At 50.2% G+C, this 16,257-nt stretch overlaps 1 protein-coding gene across 1 annotated transcript in view; it reads left to right on the top strand.

The window, feature by feature from the left end:
• The first annotated feature begins 801 nt into the window (after positions 1 to 801).
• MEGF11 (multiple EGF like domains 11) overlaps positions 802 to 16,257 on the top strand; it is a 313,791-nt gene continuing 298,335 nt past the window's right edge. Inside the window, exon 1 of the mRNA XM_079125641.1 lies at positions 802 to 969. The gene's annotated coding sequence lies outside the window, so the exon portion shown is untranslated. The remainder of the gene's footprint in view (positions 970 to 16,257) is intronic.

The following is a 16,257-nucleotide window of genomic DNA, read 5'->3' as shown; positions in this document are numbered from 1 at the left end:
GGCTGCAGATGATAGCAGAGGTGGTCTAGTCAGTTACTGGGTAGCCCTCAGCGAGGCACGGTGCTTGCTTGGCAAATCCCAGTTTCCTCATCTCACCAGGTGCTGCTCAGCTGGACTTAGGTTTTGACATTCTGAGTTCTTTGCTTTCTTGCCTTTTCCCAGCCTAGATGTTTCTTGAATCCCTGTCTTTATTACGAGTCTCCAGAACCGACCCATCCTTCTCTGTTCCTTGCCTGTTTAAAGCATGACCTGGCACCCACCAACCCCTTCGACCCCATTGAGCGCCCCCCACCCCCACCCCCGGACCACATCCTGAGCTTCGAGGAGAGGCGCGCAGGCCACTCTGATTCACCGGGAGGTAAAGGGGGACTTAGGAAGAAAAAGGGGAGTCGAGATGCGAAAAGGTTAAAAAAAGGAAATGATAAAGAGAAATAGAGAAAAGAGGGAGCAGAAAGCGACCAGCAAAAGAACGCAAGGCGGGGTGGGGGGGCCGGCAGAGAGATGAAGGGGGATGCTGGAAAGAAGCGAACCAGAGAAAAAGGAATCCAAAGGAAAGCTTAAGAGAGAGAGGAAAAAGAGCACGCGCGCGCGCGCGCGAGATCGGGCTCTGAAAGGACCAAAGAGGGAGAAAAGGGGTGAAAAAAAAAAAAGAAGAAGAAGAAGAAGAAGAAGGGGGTGGGAGAACAAGCGAGAGAGCTGCGAGCTGGGAGGAGGGAGGCTGGAAGGGAGGGAGAGAGAGGAGGGAGGGACCGAGGGACGGAGGGGGTGGGAGCTGGCTCGGCAGCAGAATCCACCGCGGCTCCAGCCGCCTGCTAGCTGGCTCACTCGCTCGCGGTGTCCGCCGCCTGTCGCCCGACTCTGGGCAGCTCTCAGCTCCCGCACTTGGCCCAGCGCTCTGGAGCAGCTCGGGCTCCGGAGGACTGGACCGCGCAACTGGCTGGCTGAGCCCTGGGCGGGCCGCGGAAGCAGGTAGGTGGCTGGGTGGAGTCCGCGAGAATGCGGAGCCTCGGAGTGCCAGGGGCTCAAGGGGACAGGGATGTGTGCTCCAGTCCCGGGGAGGGGGCTTCGCAGCCCCGAGACTAACTTTCCACCAGCTCAGTGGACCCCCGCTACCCTGTCCGGGTCTAGGTCTGGGCTTCCGAAACCGAGTTTGGCGCCGGTAGGAGATGAATGCCGGGTCTTGCGGGAGCGCTAGGGGGTCCGGGCAGGACGTGTAGCGCCCTGGCGTGGGCAGGCGCGCGCCCTCCGGCCGCAGTCAGGACGCAGCGTCCGCCGCGCCTCCACGTGCGGGGGAAGACCCGAGAGCAGCGGCGTGGCGCGGGTGTCCCGGGGAGGGCGCCCGCCAGCGACCAAGAATCTGGGGACTCCCGCCCCCGAGCCGCCCAGGATGCACCGGCTGTACGCACTGCACCCACGCCCTTCCCTCCCGGGTCTGGGCGCAGAGCCGGCTGGCACGCGGTCAGGTTCCCAGCAGTGGCCAGCGGTGCGCCTCACTGCTGCCAAAGCCCAGCCGGTGCCACGCGCTCTTTGGCTTTTGGAAGGCGCGAAGCGGAACGTATGCCCCATAATTTCTTTCTCATCCAGTCTCCCCGACACTCTCCAGGGAATCCGGAACGCCCAACAGCCCTGTGTGGTGGTTATCAGACATCCCTCTTGTCCTTGGCGGCGACCCTAGCTCCCAAAGTTAAAAGAAGCCAGTCCCCCCTAGCGCGCTCCTGGATCGCAGTCTCGAAGTTCCCAACTTCTCTCCCAGCGGTGGGCGGTAGTGTTGGAGGTGAGCATAAGGATGGTCGTCGTGGTCTCTTCAAGCTGCCCAGCGCAGCAGCCTTCCTCCATGGCTTGGGTTTATTTTCCTACTTTGTTAGAAGGAAAAATGACTTAAAAATAGGCAAAAATCATTCCTTGCGGGTGTCAAGGACTGCTAGTGGGAAAGAGCCTTTACCGGTCCTGAGCCCGGGAGCGCGGAGCCTCGTTGTGGCAGTATCCCGAGCCTTCGAGCCTTTGCTCTTTTCTCCCGGACTTGGACTCCAGGCAGCATCCTGTAGTAGCCGCGTCTCCGGATGCGTCCCCCCTAGCCCGCGCCGCGAGGCTAGTTTGACTCTCTCCGGGTGGTCATGTTCTCAAGAAATATATGTCAAAGTGGATCCGCTTTAGGTTCTTCCACTCTCTGTCCCTCGAGACCGGATTGGGCAGGGCCTCCGGCAGGTTGGGGAAATTTGGGATCCGAGCCGTTTCAGCTTGCACTGGCAAGGGTACTCGTGCCCCTTCCTGCACCCTGCCAGGGAAACATGGGTTAATGTACCGGCCAGGTGGCGGCATGCGACAGCCGGCTGGGGCTCTTGGAGCCTGCGGGAGGCGCGGTTCTTCTCGCTCTCCTTTCGGGATTCGCCGACCCGTACGGTTTCCCGGAGAGAGCGGGGTCTCTGCCTTGTAGCCCTCTTTGTTGATGTACGTCCGGAAGATTCTCGTGAGAGGTTTAGCGAGACCAAAAGCTGGGGCCATTGCTAAGAGGGTTACGCCCAGCCGCCCGGCCGTTGCTGCTCCTTGCAGGTTGGGGAGGGTGCCCCAGGGCACTGAACCTGCCCCGCAGCGCTCCATCCCCCGCTCCTTTGGCGGGTTTCCCTTGGTGCGCACTACGCACCAGCTCTCTCTCTTGCTCGGATATTAGAAATCGTTTTAAACCTCTAGAAACTGAAGTCTACAACTTAAGTCTTCACCTCTTGCTCCCATTTCACAAAGCAGCAGTTTGAGACCCAGAGGAGGAAAAAGCACTCTCTTAGAGCTGGCTGAGGATGGAAGAGAAGTAAACCAGGTCTCCTGAATCCCCGGTTCAGGGCCTTTTCTAACATGCCACACGGACTTTACGGTTTTCTTAACGCGGGGCAGGTGTTTCCAGCAAGCCACCGCATACCTTACAGGCTGGAGGGCTGGGAGTGTGCGAGGTTAGAGGCCCAGGACTGGTCTCTGGATTCTCTAAACTAGGTGCCCTGCTGTGAATAACTCCCAGGATGAATCTTTTTTTTTTTTTTTAACATATCTTGATCGGTGCATTATACATAATAGTGGGATTTGTTGTGCATATATGTACATTCACCCAGTATAACAGTATAATTTGGTCAATATCATTCCCCAGTATCTCCCCCTTTCTCTTCCTTCTTTCCGCCCCCTGGTTCCTTCCCTCTATTCAACTGATCTCCCTCTCTTCTGTTTTCACAACACCCACCCTTTACCTTTTTCCTCCTCCCTATTTTCTCTCTAGTTTCTATGTGTAGGAAAATATATGACCCTTGACTTTCTGAGTTTGGCTTATTTTGCTTAACACAATGCTCTCTGGTTCCATCCAGCATGAATCATTTATGTGACAGTTTGTTGCATACCTTAGACTATGCCTGCTCTGGGGCCTGGGGGTAAAAGGAGCTCACAGTCCTGGCTCCCCTGTACAGTGTAAGCCACAGGGAAGGAGCAGCCATGGTTTTGTAGCTGAGGAGTGCTCCCAGACCTTCTCAGGTGAGATCACTTCTGGAGGGCCAAATTAGGAATGGTCCCCGGAGAAGACAGAATTTGGAACTGAGCCTCAGGTAGATTTGCAAACATTGAGGAGGACTGTGGGGCCCAGGGCTCTTGTACTAAAAGGGAGGCAGGAAGGTTGCAATAAGCCTTGCTCAGCCACTGATCAAGGACATCAGAGTCACGGTCAAAGAGAACTCAAGCTCAGAAACTGGCCTCAGAGGTCTTCTAGTTCGAGACGGAGGGGTGAGGAATTGACTGAGAAATATGCATCCCGTAAACCAGGGATTGTGGTACCAACTGGGAAATATTCTGACTTTCATTTCTTTTTCTGTTTCCCATTGTTCCCCCTGCCCCCAGGGAGTTTCGATCATTTCTTTGCCCCTTTCCAGCTGTAACTTTTAGAATCAAGATATTTGAGTGTTTTGGACTTACTTTGCCCAGGGCATTTGCTGTACTAGGAACATGTAGTCAATAAGTAGCTTTGGAGCGCCTACTTCATGCCTGGTGCCCGTCTGGACCCAGATGTTACAACCATGAATCAGGGGGTGTCCCATGCCTCATGCTGACATTCTCACCTCTGCCCATCACAGTCTTAGGGTCTAGTTGTAGGGCAGAGGCAAATACAGGAGGGATGTGGGAAGACCTGCTGAAGTGGGTTGATATAACAAAAACAATACCCAGCTTTCCTCTAGTGGCTCAAGGCTTGAGGTGAAAAGGACGAAGCTATTGGCAACGAGATTTGGAGATTCTCTCCAAATTCCCTCCATGGCTCCAGCTTCTGGTTGCCAGGGTGATCCAAGGCAGTTGCATTGATGTGGCCTTGGAGAACTTCTTTGCAGACCAAGAGTGGTGATGGTGGTGATGGGGGGGAGCTGGTGAATGCTGGTAACTGTGATCATGCTAGGTATCCATAGAGACTGGTGCCAGGTAACCATGTGCCCATTAAATTCCAGCTTCCTCAGCTGCTTGGTGAGATGTACAACCCCATTTTACAGGTGGGTAAATGGAGCCCTCAATCTGTAGACTGGGACAGCTATGCAGCGAGAGAGGATTGACCCTTACAGAATTAGGTGTCCCTGATATGTGATTCAAGTTAAAATGATACTCCATCCTATTTTGTAGAATAGAAGTTCTCAGACTTTGGCATGGAGGACTGGACCCCACCCTCAAAGTTTATGATTCGGTGGGTCTGGAGTGGGCCCTGGAATTTACATTTCTAAACAGTTACCAGGTGATGTTTGAGCTTGGTCTAGAGACCACACTTTGAGAACCAATGTAGCAGAATGGGAAGGTGAGTGATTTCCTTAAGACTATGCAAGGGGTCGGGTGGGGGGAGCCTGGAACAAAGGCTATGATTTAGCTCCAAGAACTCTAGGACTTGCCTGTGTACAATCCTCTCCCCCTCACCCCCCAGGTGGCCATGGAATTAAAGGAATATTTTATCTTCATCAGCACACATACAGAGAGAGAATATATTGCAATGTAATTAGGGAATAAATAGGTGTTGTGTGTTGGATGTAGACTCTGTGCCCTGTGGCTCTGTGGGGGTTTATTATAGCAGTGTTATAATTGAAAAGGTGTCATCCACTCTGAAGAACCCCTCATGAAACTTTCATGGCCTGGGTGGTCATTGTCCAAAAAGACATGGCTTCTTCATTTAAAAGAAAGAAGTCAGAGAGATTGCTTCTCCTGCTAATGGGACTAGCTGTGTTTCTTTTTGACAGTAACTATGCATTGTGTTCTTAGGGGAGAGGGAAAAAAATGAACAGCTGATGTGAGCAGAGAGAGACTGCAGGAAGTCCGCATCACATGTGTACAGATCTGTTGGTCGAGCATTCCAAAATGTCTTGCAACTGTCTGTCTGTCTGTCTTGTCTAGATTTCTGATGTGAAGCTGTGTCTCAGCGGGAAGAGGAGAGTTTGTGTTTCAACTTTGCTGATGGGGTAAATCTAACAGCACACTTTATCCCCAACGTGTTAATTAGACCCCAAAGAAAAGAATCATAAAAGAGTTGTTCTCCTAAATGCTGGTATTTTTCATCTGGATTCTATTTATTGATTATTTTACAGGCGAGAAGGAGCAAAAATCCATGTTTTTATAGCAAATAAAGCTTTCTGCAGTAATTATGCAGGCTCAACATGTCTGTTCTGGAGCAGGAAGTTGGAATTCAGCCTGACTTTCAAACATTTGGGTGAGATCTAATTGAGAAAGACATTTCAAAGAACAAATATTTAGGAATGCGGAGTTTCGCTGATGGTCTCTCTGGACCATCACAAGTGCCTGTGCCTGGCTTTTAACTTGATCCTCAGTGGTGGAGGAAGACAGTGGAGAAGGACCTAATCAGTAGTGTTAAGACCGAAGCCAATATGTGGAGCTGAAACATTGAGATAATCATCGAAGCTTTAAAAATGGAGGAACTGTAGCTTCAGGGCACAGATCCCATGTAATTGCCGAGGAAGGGGAGAATCAATTAATCAAATATAGATTCAACACGTACTGAATGGCTAACCTTGGGATAGGCACAATGAGGGCAGGGAATGGAACTTTTGCTTGTTATATATCTTCCATAATGGTTAGCTCAGGTATCTATAGTGACAAGAGTCCTTGACTGAAGTGGGTATTGGGACAGCAAGCAAGAATAAACCTGAACTCCACTGGCTGAAACAATAAGGAACTTAGCATCACCCAAAACATGAGGTGTGTGCTATTCCGGCTCCACGGTTGTTTATCTCAGTAGATTAACAGATCATCGAGGATCCAGATGCTTTTCATCATTCCTGTTCTCAAGGTCACAAGATGGCGGCAATAGTTCCAGGTGTTTTACCCTTAAAATCTTGTGCAGAGACAGAGAAGGTAGCAGAGCCTTTTCCAGAAATCCCTGACCAGACTGTCCCTTGTCTTGCTGATATTGTGAATCACATGTCTTGCCTAAGCTAACCACACGCAGGCAAGGAGATTATAATAATTGGCTTAGAACAATCCTGATTGTGTGTTGGACCTCAGAGGGGAACAGAATCGAGTGCTTTTGGAAAGGAGAAAGGGACAATCAACAGTAACACCTGTAGAATTCAAGACCTGGGTTTGAATTCTCTCTACTCCTTTTAAGCCCTGTGACCCTGAGCAAAATATTTTACCTTTTGTGCCTCAGTTTGCTCATATGCACAATGGGATTTTTTGGGAAGATAAATCTGAATTAGCTCAATATTTATATTTGATTGGTACAAAAGAGGTAGAAGATAATTTGAAGATCTAACCTTGGACATCAAAGAAATGATAATCCCTTGCAGGAGACATTGAGGATTATGCCATCTAGACCTCAGATAGTTAGAAAGCAGAATCAGAGAGTAAATAATTATGACTTGCAGACCAGCCATGGTAGAAGGAGCATGATGTCCATGGGAACTACTTCCCTACAGTAGTTAGGGAAGGCTTCCTGGAAGAGGTGGTTCATGGTGCATACTGGAACTGCAGGATTAAAGTATGGCTGGGTTATAAGTTCCTTCTGCCCACTTCCTTTTGCTTTTCTTTTCTCAGTGGTAAAATGGAACCATTAGATCAAAATAAGATCTCATCTCTTCAATCATAGTGGCCTTGATAGTCAGTCCATACATGGTGTACACTGACCAGCATGGTTTGGAAGGCAGTCTGCAGCAGCTCCTTCAGGCCTGAACTCCTGGTTTCCAGTCCTTGACGACCTACCAGCCCTCTACCTCTCAGATCATGTTTCAGCTGCTGGTTGAATGTTAATAGTACTACTAGTAGTAGCAGGTAGTAGTAGTAGTTAGCAGTAGTATTTGGGTTCCTGGCTGCCATTATGAAACCTATCTGCCTAAAATGAGATCTAATGCCCTCCTATCACTCAGCCATCTTCCCTTCTGGATTCTTCATTTTTGTTGTTGGCAGCACCATCTTCCCAGTGCTTGGGCCCCAAACCCAAGCCACACCTTTTGATGTCCCTACTCCCCCATATGCCCTGCTTCCAATATTAAATGTGCCAAGTTTCCTTTTGTATTTATGTTTCTTGGATTCGTGCTCTTTGTGGCAGGAGAAATGTCCTTTGTTCAGGTTTTTCCTATCTCATGTTGGGTGGTGACACTGTCCTCGTTCTTTGCCATCTTCAGGGCACAGTGCATGGCTGTATGTAGGGACATGTGTCTCCAGAGCAGTCTACAGGGGCTCTGTAAGTGGGATGGTCTTTGTAAGTTCTAGTGCAGAAGTGGCAATGAATCTGGAGTCCAGGGCTGCAAACCCATCATGTTGCTTTGGGTGCCACTGTCCAGTGGCCGGGCAGCCCTCATTTCTTTCTCTTCACATCATCCCCAAACATGGTTTTTATCATCTTATTTCCTCACACCTGCTCCGCCTCCCATAGTACTCACCAGCAAGAGCCCAAGCTCCTCACATATATGATCCCTGTGTCCGCATTCTGCCCACAACTGTCCATCCTTACCTGCTGGACTCACCACCAGGGCCCACTCTGCTTCAGTCCCTGCCCTTCTCTGCATTTAACTCAAACTATGCTTTCCTTCAAGACCAGCGTCAGAGCTGCGTCCTCATTAGACCTTCCCTGACCACTGGTGCCCACGGTGATCTCAAAGCATCGATCTGTTTTTCCCCTGCACTTCTGTAGCAGTTATTGCCTACACACAAATTCTGTGCTTAATATGCCGCTGGTGTCATTGTTCAGCATTTTGTTGACATGGTCATCTTTCCCAATAGGACATAAGACCTTTGAGATCCAAGGTGGGATGCGGGTGGATCCTTCTTTGTATCCAGCGTTGTGGACATCTTCAAAGCTTCGATGGGTATCTTTTTTTTTTTTTTTTTTAATTGCTGGGGATCGAACCCAGGGCCACGTGCATACTAGACAATTCAATGGTTATTTATTGAATTAATAAATCACAGGTAGATAGATTATTTACCTGAAAAATCACCCTTCGTTTCTTAACCGCAGTCAGGGTTTAATGAATGCCTTCTAAATTTAATGAACACCTTCTCTATGTTGAGCGATTTTTAGGGGTTGTTCTAACTCACCTGTAGCAGGCCTGTGAAGCCGGTATTCTGTTCTACAGATGATCAAATGGAGGCTGGGAGAGGACAGGCGCTGGCCAAGTTCGCTTGGCCAGCAGGGGGCTGTCAGGAGCAGGGTCCTGTTCTTTGCTCTGTGTTCTATTTCCCACTTCTGGTTGAGGTTCTTCCCACCTGTGGTGTCCTGTTCTTCCAGTTTCTTTTTCTTTGTGTCCTACTGTGTTGAACTGCCACGCTATGTCCCAGGACTTTGGAATAATTCAGGAAACTCCAGATTCTCATAGTGGACTTCTGGTGGAGAAGTTAAGTCCTGTTGTTTGGTGCAGAAAAGAAGTGAAGCCAGTAAAGGACAGGAGGGGACAGAGTAGTGGCCCTCAGATCCTCAGAAGACTTTAGACGGTGGCTGGACCTAGGCCTTCCTAGAGGATGTCTGGAGGAGTGGGTGGTGTTAGCATCAGGAGAGAAGAGGCGTGATTCAGTAACAGTGGCCCTTGTTAGGACTTCACAATTAAGGAAGCACTTTTGGAGTGCATGTATTTTTTAGTTTGTGTTTTGCAACAACTTTGTAAAGTAGGTTATTGTCCCCAGAAACTGGGTTTTAAAGAGTTCAAGTGACTTGCTGCATTCACACCCCAAACCTGATGCCCGGCTCCCACAGTATTGTTCCAGAGGCTTCCTGAGGGAGGGACTTCTGTTCTGGAATTACTTCTGTGGATCCAGGAGGAGAAGACTTCCCCCTGTGGGTCTAGAATCTACCTTTCCTCACAGCAAAATTCATTTTCAACCCATTTCTGCCCACTGAACCTGCCCTTCCCCTCTGGCTGCATCATCCAAGCTTAAAATAAATACAATAAATAAAAACACCCCAAAACTTCTTTTCCTGCAGAGGATGAGCAATAATCTACATATGCAAATAAATGGCATGCCAGTGTCCATGAATATTAATTTGAAAAGGGAGTCGGAAGCCCTAAAATACACTCAGAACCCATGATTTGGCATTTTGCAACTCCTCCGGCTCACTCTGCTAATCTTGGTCTTTTATTTTAAGGTGGCCCCTGCTCTCAGGTGGCCTCCCCATTAACACTCTTGAATTTACCAGGTGAATGGAGAATGGATAAATCCTCACCCTGGGCTGGGACTGACCTGGTCCTTCTTTCCTGGGGCCAGAGGGCCTTATCTCCTCTTGGCTCCCAATGTAACAGGGAGTCCCCAGGACTAGGGAGCAGTTGTGGGGAACACCATGGGGCGCCTGTCAGCCTGAGGCTCTTTGCTGTCTGGAGAATGCAAGAAGGGGGAGGGAAGCAACCTGGGGACAGCCTGTCCTGCCTCTCCCAGGCAACTGAGGAAACAGACAGGAGAGGGTGGGCGACTTGCCCAAAGTGACACCATGAGTTAATGGCAGGAAGTGAGAAAGCTTATTCATTCTTTGCTCTGAAAAGCACATTTCTTTGTGTGTGTGTGTGTGTGTGTAGGAGCTGGTGGGCAGGGTGACATTTAAAGTTTGTATACTTTTGGGGAGTGATTCTTCTGTTACAAACATTCACCCAGAGACAGGTGGCAACTGAAAATCCTGTCTTGTGTTCCATTTGGGCAGAAATGAATGGGTTCCTCCCTCCCTGGGCCAGATTTCCAAATTAGATTACCCATAGACCAGGGGTGATGGTTTGCGTCACAGCCTATCTCCAGCTCGAGTGGTGACAGAGCAGGATAGAGAAGGACTGAGTGCCTGGGAGGAAGCCAGATGGGGTTACAAACTGTCTGGGTGGAATCCTCCATGGGAAAATAAGGACCCAATAGTAATTTCTCTGCCCCAACGTGTATGGAGGCTCCACTGGCGCAAGGGGGCTGAGAGAAATAGTGCGCATTGTAGTACCATCAGAAATGGGTCTGACTTGTTCTTTGCTGCTGCTCGTTGGGTAAGTTTGGGCCATTAGTTCACCTTTGGGCCTCCTTTTTTTTTTTAAATTGTGGTGCTGGGGATTGAACCCAGGGCCTTGTACTTGACAGGCAAGCACTCTACCAACTGAGCTATATCCCCAGCCCTGGGCCTCCTTTTTCTTGTCAGTAAATATTGATTAATCAGCCAGGTGAGGTGGTGCTTGCCTGTAATTCCAGTAGCTCAGGAGGCTGAGGCAGGAGGATCACAAGTTCAAAGCCAGCCTCAGCAACTTAGTAAAGCCCTGAGCAACTCAGTGACATTCTGTTGCTAAATAAATAAAAAGGGGCTGGGGATGTGGCTCAGTGGTTGAGTGCCCCTGAGTTCAATCCCTGGTTAAAAAAAAAAAAAAAAAATTGAATAATCAGTTCCACTTCTTAATGCTTCTTTGAGAAGATTTTAAAGGAGGATTTAAAGTTTCTGCATCATGGGGAGCACAATATAGGTGTTCTGCACACCTGGATTTCCTTTTTTTCCAGACAGATTTATACGACTGGCTGCACTGGGTCAGTGTGGATATGTGTGTAACTATGTTTCAGTCTCTGCTTGTGTCTGTGTTGGCATGTTTCTGTGTGTTTGTATGTGTTTCTGAGTGTGGTGCTGGAGATAGGGATGTGAGTCTGTGTTCTTGTGTTTGTGTCTTTGTGTATTGGGGTGGGTATTGTGCTTCTGTCTGTGAGTTGCTGTGTGTCTGTCTGTGTTAGTGTTTCCATGACTGCTTTGTGTGTGTGTGTGTGTATGTGTGTGTGTGTGTGCGCGCGCACATGCGCGCACGTTGCAGGGCCAGAATAACCAGATCTCAGCAGGGTTGGAAGCTATATGGTGCACAAAAAGCTCTGGACCTGGGTCCCCTCTAAGGTCTCAGGTTTCCAGCTCTACCCCTTGCAGGCCTGCAGCCCTTCCTAATTGCCCTCTGTCCCTTTCCTCTGCCTCCTTCTAGAGGCACACTGGGCATGGGGAAGCTTTGACAGTGGCTGGTCCTCCTGGTTCATTTGCATTTGTGTTTGCATATCATTTGCATTGTCTATACAGACTCGGCTTTCATTTCTGCAGTTTTCAAGGTAAAATGCAGTTGCTCTTCTTGAAGGTCATTGTATTAAGAATCCCCTCACCCCCGACATTTCTTATATTCTTTCTGGTTCAAACTACTTCCCAGAATTGGGAGACTGTGAAAGGTAAGAAGCCCCAGATCCTTAGCCCCTCTTCCCAGTCTGCTTCCCCTGCCGGGGCCACCAGCACAGTCAGAGGGCAGAGGGCCTGGCTCAGCAGGTGGACACCCCAGCCCTGGAGGAGCAGTTAGCCAAGAAGAGATTTCCTTCTCTACTTGTGGTTGATTCTGTCCAGATTCCAAGGACAGGTCCTACAGGGACAAGCACAGTCCAGCCTGGGGTTGTGACCTGCTTTTCTACCCCCACTGACCTTCCTGTGAGGAGGGAAGAAGGGCCATCTAGGACGTTTCAGGCCCTCACCTGTCCCAGCCTGGGAAGGCACCACGGCCTGGGCTTGCCTTGTGGGAAACAAAGGGGTAGAATGATATCTTTTCCTTCCAAACTCCTAGTGCCATAATTTGTGGTAGTTCTGAGGCCACAGAAAACCCCCAGGAAGTTTTGCCAGGGCTGTACTCAAACAGTATATTCCTCATGGGCCACAACACAGTACAGTGTTCCCTCTTTAGATGTGAATTTGAGGTGGGACTGAGCAAATTTGGGTACTAGATCTAGGCCTGTAAATCTAGGGTCTGATTCGGTCCCCGTCAGTCAATCAGCTCATCCATCATTAGGTCGGGATGCTGGCGTCTGCTTCACCCTGCCAGCAGGGGGAGCCATCAGCAGTTCTCCCGCGGGTGAGAGACTACTCTGTGCTCAGCAATCACAGGAGATAAGTGGAGAGGTGTTTTTCTCAGGCCTGCATGTCTTTGCCTGCAGAGTCAGATGGGAGCTGTTCCAAAAGTTCTGGCATTCCTAACTCAGTTCAAGGAAGTAGACAAACTCAAGCTCACAGTTGCCTGTGGAATCTCATTCAACAGTAGGGAGGCTGGGACCTCCCTAACACCACACATGCCTTGATCAGAGAGGAAAAGTCCTTGCTGAGATGTGTTGTTCAGAATGCCAAGTCAGAGACCCAGGTGCTTGGGTTTGAACCCAGCTCTAACATTTAAAAGCTGGGCGACCTTGGGCAAGTGGCTCAATGTCACCTCATTCAATGAATGTTTATTGAGCACCTGCTATGCACTAGTTCTACTATTGGGATATGACTGAACAATACGAGACTCCTTCCTTTGTGCAGCTCACGTACTCATGGGAGATGCCAACTACAAACCAGATAGGTTCATAGATGAAAGAGTACGTTTGACAGACGAAGTGAAAACAGGCAAGAAAGGCAAAGAGGGAGTGATGGGCAGGGTTGGGGTTTCCTTGCCTACCTGTAGGGGAGCGTTGTGATAGTGTTTTCCACACAGGGCTTTTGTGTAGGTTAAGTGAGTTAATCTATGCAATGGGTGTAGACCTGTCCTGGCACTTAGTCAACACTGTTATTATTGTCACCACGGCTCAGGTAGAGCCCATCCCTGCTGCCTCCGGGCACCGCCTGGGCTCTAGACTGCAGGGCTTTCGGTGGCCTTCATCTCCCCAGGAGTTGGAGCGGTTTTCTTCCAGTCCTCCCCAGCTCCTCATTAAAAGGGGACACACAACCTGCAGTTTGAGAAGCAATACTTGCGTTTTCTTTTTACTCCGGCATCTGATTCCCAGAGGGAATTGCAGAAGAGCCTTTAGCAAAATCCAGGTTTGGAAAGCGGCTTCCAGCCTTTCTCTGGAGCGCCTGCAGACTGGGGTGGGCAGGGGTTTCCGGCCCCACTCAGGGCTGGGCTGGGAAGAGGGTCGCCCACCTGGAAAACTGGGCTACAACGTTGGGGACTTGGGCCCTGCACTGCTTCTCAGTCCTGGCTGGGTGACCATGGAATTCTTGTTAGCAGGCTCCAAGAGTCCCTTCAGCAATTTGGACGCTGTTATTTACTATCGCAGAGATTTTTGTGGCTGTAATTTACTGCCACTGCAGTGCCTGGAGACCTGAGTCCCAGTAGCCCTCAGTATAGATATTGTATCTAATCAATCCTTTATTACTATGCAAATACATCCTATAGGCTACTGATGTCTTTTCTTTTCAAATACTTAATACATAATTAATGATTCTTCTAATGCCAAAGAAGACACCAACCCAAAAGCTTCCTGCTATGATTTATACCCACCCAGATAGGTTTATTGGTCCCTTATCATTCAGAAGCGGGCCTCTCCCCACTCCCAGGCAGGGGTCACAGAGGCGGGCAGCCTGCTTTCCAGATGGCACTGAGCGGAGCAGAGCAGTGGGTGCCAGGTGCCAGCTTCTTCGTAGTGGTCTCTCCAACCACCTGGAGGGAGGTCCTCTTATTATCCCGCTCTGCAGATGAGCAGACAGAGGTCAGAGAGGAGACCCATCTTGCCCAAGGTCCCACTTAGGCCTCTGCAGGCCGGTGAACCTTGAAGGAGGCCTTGGAGTTTCTTAGCCTGTGAAATGGCAGACACAGTGGCTGCTCTGCAGGATTATGTGAGAATTCGAGAGCATGGCCCATGTTAGGTCCTGGCGACATGCTTGCCAGTGTCTTTGTTGGAGGTGAAATGATGAGAATATCAGTTTGGATTCTTTTGGCAACTCAGTGGTCTTTCTATGGGGGGCAGTGATTTAGAAAGAGACAGGGTGTTTGTCCCACTGTATCAGGGAGTATACCTTCTCTGAGAAGGAAACAACCCCCATGGGGTCCACCCCAGGAGTGTCTTCATCCGTGCCTGGCTGAGCCCCTCTCTGAAACGTGAGTAGCGCTCATCTTGGGAATGAAGAGAACACGGTCCTGTCCAGAGGTCCCTTGTTCAGTGGGGGGAACAGACACACAGCCAGTGTCGGGAGGCAGAGGGGAAGTCAGTGCTGAGTGCCCGGATGCTGTTGCCTGGGGACAAGAGAAGGAGGTGGTCATGGCTCCCACTGGGCACATGGGCACCTGAAAGCGAGGCTGGAGGTGAACACAGTACGGGATGCGGCATCGGCCTCATTCCTCCTGGGGTGTTGGGTTGGCTGCCTTCTTGGCTCAGTCCCTCTGCTCCTCTGTTCTCAGGGGGAGAAGTGGGCCATGAACCCTCAGAGCCTCCTCCTCAACCCAGGGACTGGAAGAAGAGCTGAGGCTGGCAGACACAGGAGGGACCCATGGTGCTTAGGGGTGTCGGGGAAGTCACCTGCAAGCAGCCACTGCTCCAGGTGGGCACAGGCTCCCAGGGAAACCCCTGGGCCAGACTGCTTGGGTCAGAGCTGCTTTCCTTCCTCCAGCTCAGCCCTTCCCATGGCCCCTTATCCCACCCAGGCTATTTCCTGCCTCTCTCTTGTCCCCTCCAAATCTGGTCCATGACCTCAAATTGGACTAAGGGCAGCCCAGCTGTGTCCCTGGACTGAAGAACTGCTGCTTGCTCTGAGAGCCAGCTGCCTTTCTCCAACCTTCGCCTGACACACCTCCCTTGTACCTCCTCCCTTCTCCTTCACCAGTCCACAGTCTCTGTGGCAGGCAGAAGGCTCTTTCTAAAGAGCAAACTGGACCACATCCCTGCCCTGTTGGAAACCTTTAATGGTTCCCTGTTGCCCTCCAGATAAAGTCAAAACTCATTAGCACAGCGGTCAAGGCCCTGCTGCCCCTCCTCCTAATCCACCTCCCTCTGGATGCTTTGGCAATGCCAAGTTGTTTGCACTCCTCTCCTCCTGACTTGCCAGCCTCTGCCACCTTCCAGGCTTTGGCTCTTGCTGTTTTCCCACTGCAAAGCCCTTCCTCCCTTCCTTGGTCTCGAGGCCCTTCCTCATCCTCAGATGCTGCCTCCTCTGAGCAGCCTTCCTTGATCTCCCTCACTGGCCTGTCCTGGTTGTGTGACTGACCTGGGATAGTCCTTGCCCTTGACATGGAGCCCTGATGCCTGCCTGTGGCTCTTGCTGACCTGTGGGACACAAGGCAGGACCTGGTGGCCAGCTGTGGGCTGGGAGATGTGGGAGCTTGGCACTTGGAGACCCCTCCAGGATCTTGTTAGGAGGGCTCGGGGTCTGCTAGATTTTAGAGAACACAAGCTGGAGTAGCTGGAGGGTTTTGGGGGTGTCAGGGTGAAGTGTGGTTGCTCGGCGTCTTGAGAGATGGTGATGGTCATGGGTAAACTGAGACTCCTTGGTGGACAAAGCCATTTTATTTTTCTTTTTAAAAATTTTTAGTTGTAGATGGACACAATACCTTTATTTTATTTATTGATTTTCATGTGGTGCTGAGGATTGAACCAGTGCCTCACCTGTGCTAGGCAAGCGCTCTACCACTGAGCCACAGCCCCAGCCCCAAAGTCATTTTGAAGTCTAATTCCGTTTTCCCTCCAGGTCATGGCTCTGGATTGAGTACATATTTTGACATTTGAATTGCTTTAATCAACACCCCAATTTTTGTTCCTAACTTGATTTTTTCCCCTCCTCTCTGTAGTAAAAGGGTTTTAGGAAGAGGAAAATCTACAAAAATAAAAGGTTTTGAGGCGGTTCACTTGCATGGTGCCTCCCGTCCTGCCTTGCGTGGAGCAGAGGCTGAGAGGTGTGTGGGGGTAGGAAAGAGCCCCTTACTTCTTAGCTGAGGGGCCAGGACAATAAGATGACATCACCGGATCCTGAGCTCTGAAGGTGGGAAGGGCAGAGAGGACCTGGTTCAGGGCCAGGAATTGCTCTGGGGCTCCCTACTGGAGGCTAGG

This window comes from Sciurus vulgaris (assembly GCF_902686455.1).
Source record: "Sciurus vulgaris genome assembly, chromosome: 2".
NCBI classification, from domain to species: Eukaryota; Metazoa; Chordata; class Mammalia; order Rodentia; family Sciuridae; genus Sciurus; species Sciurus vulgaris.
Note: the sequence above shows the minus strand (reverse complement) of the source record. Positions and strands in the feature narration are given on the sequence as shown.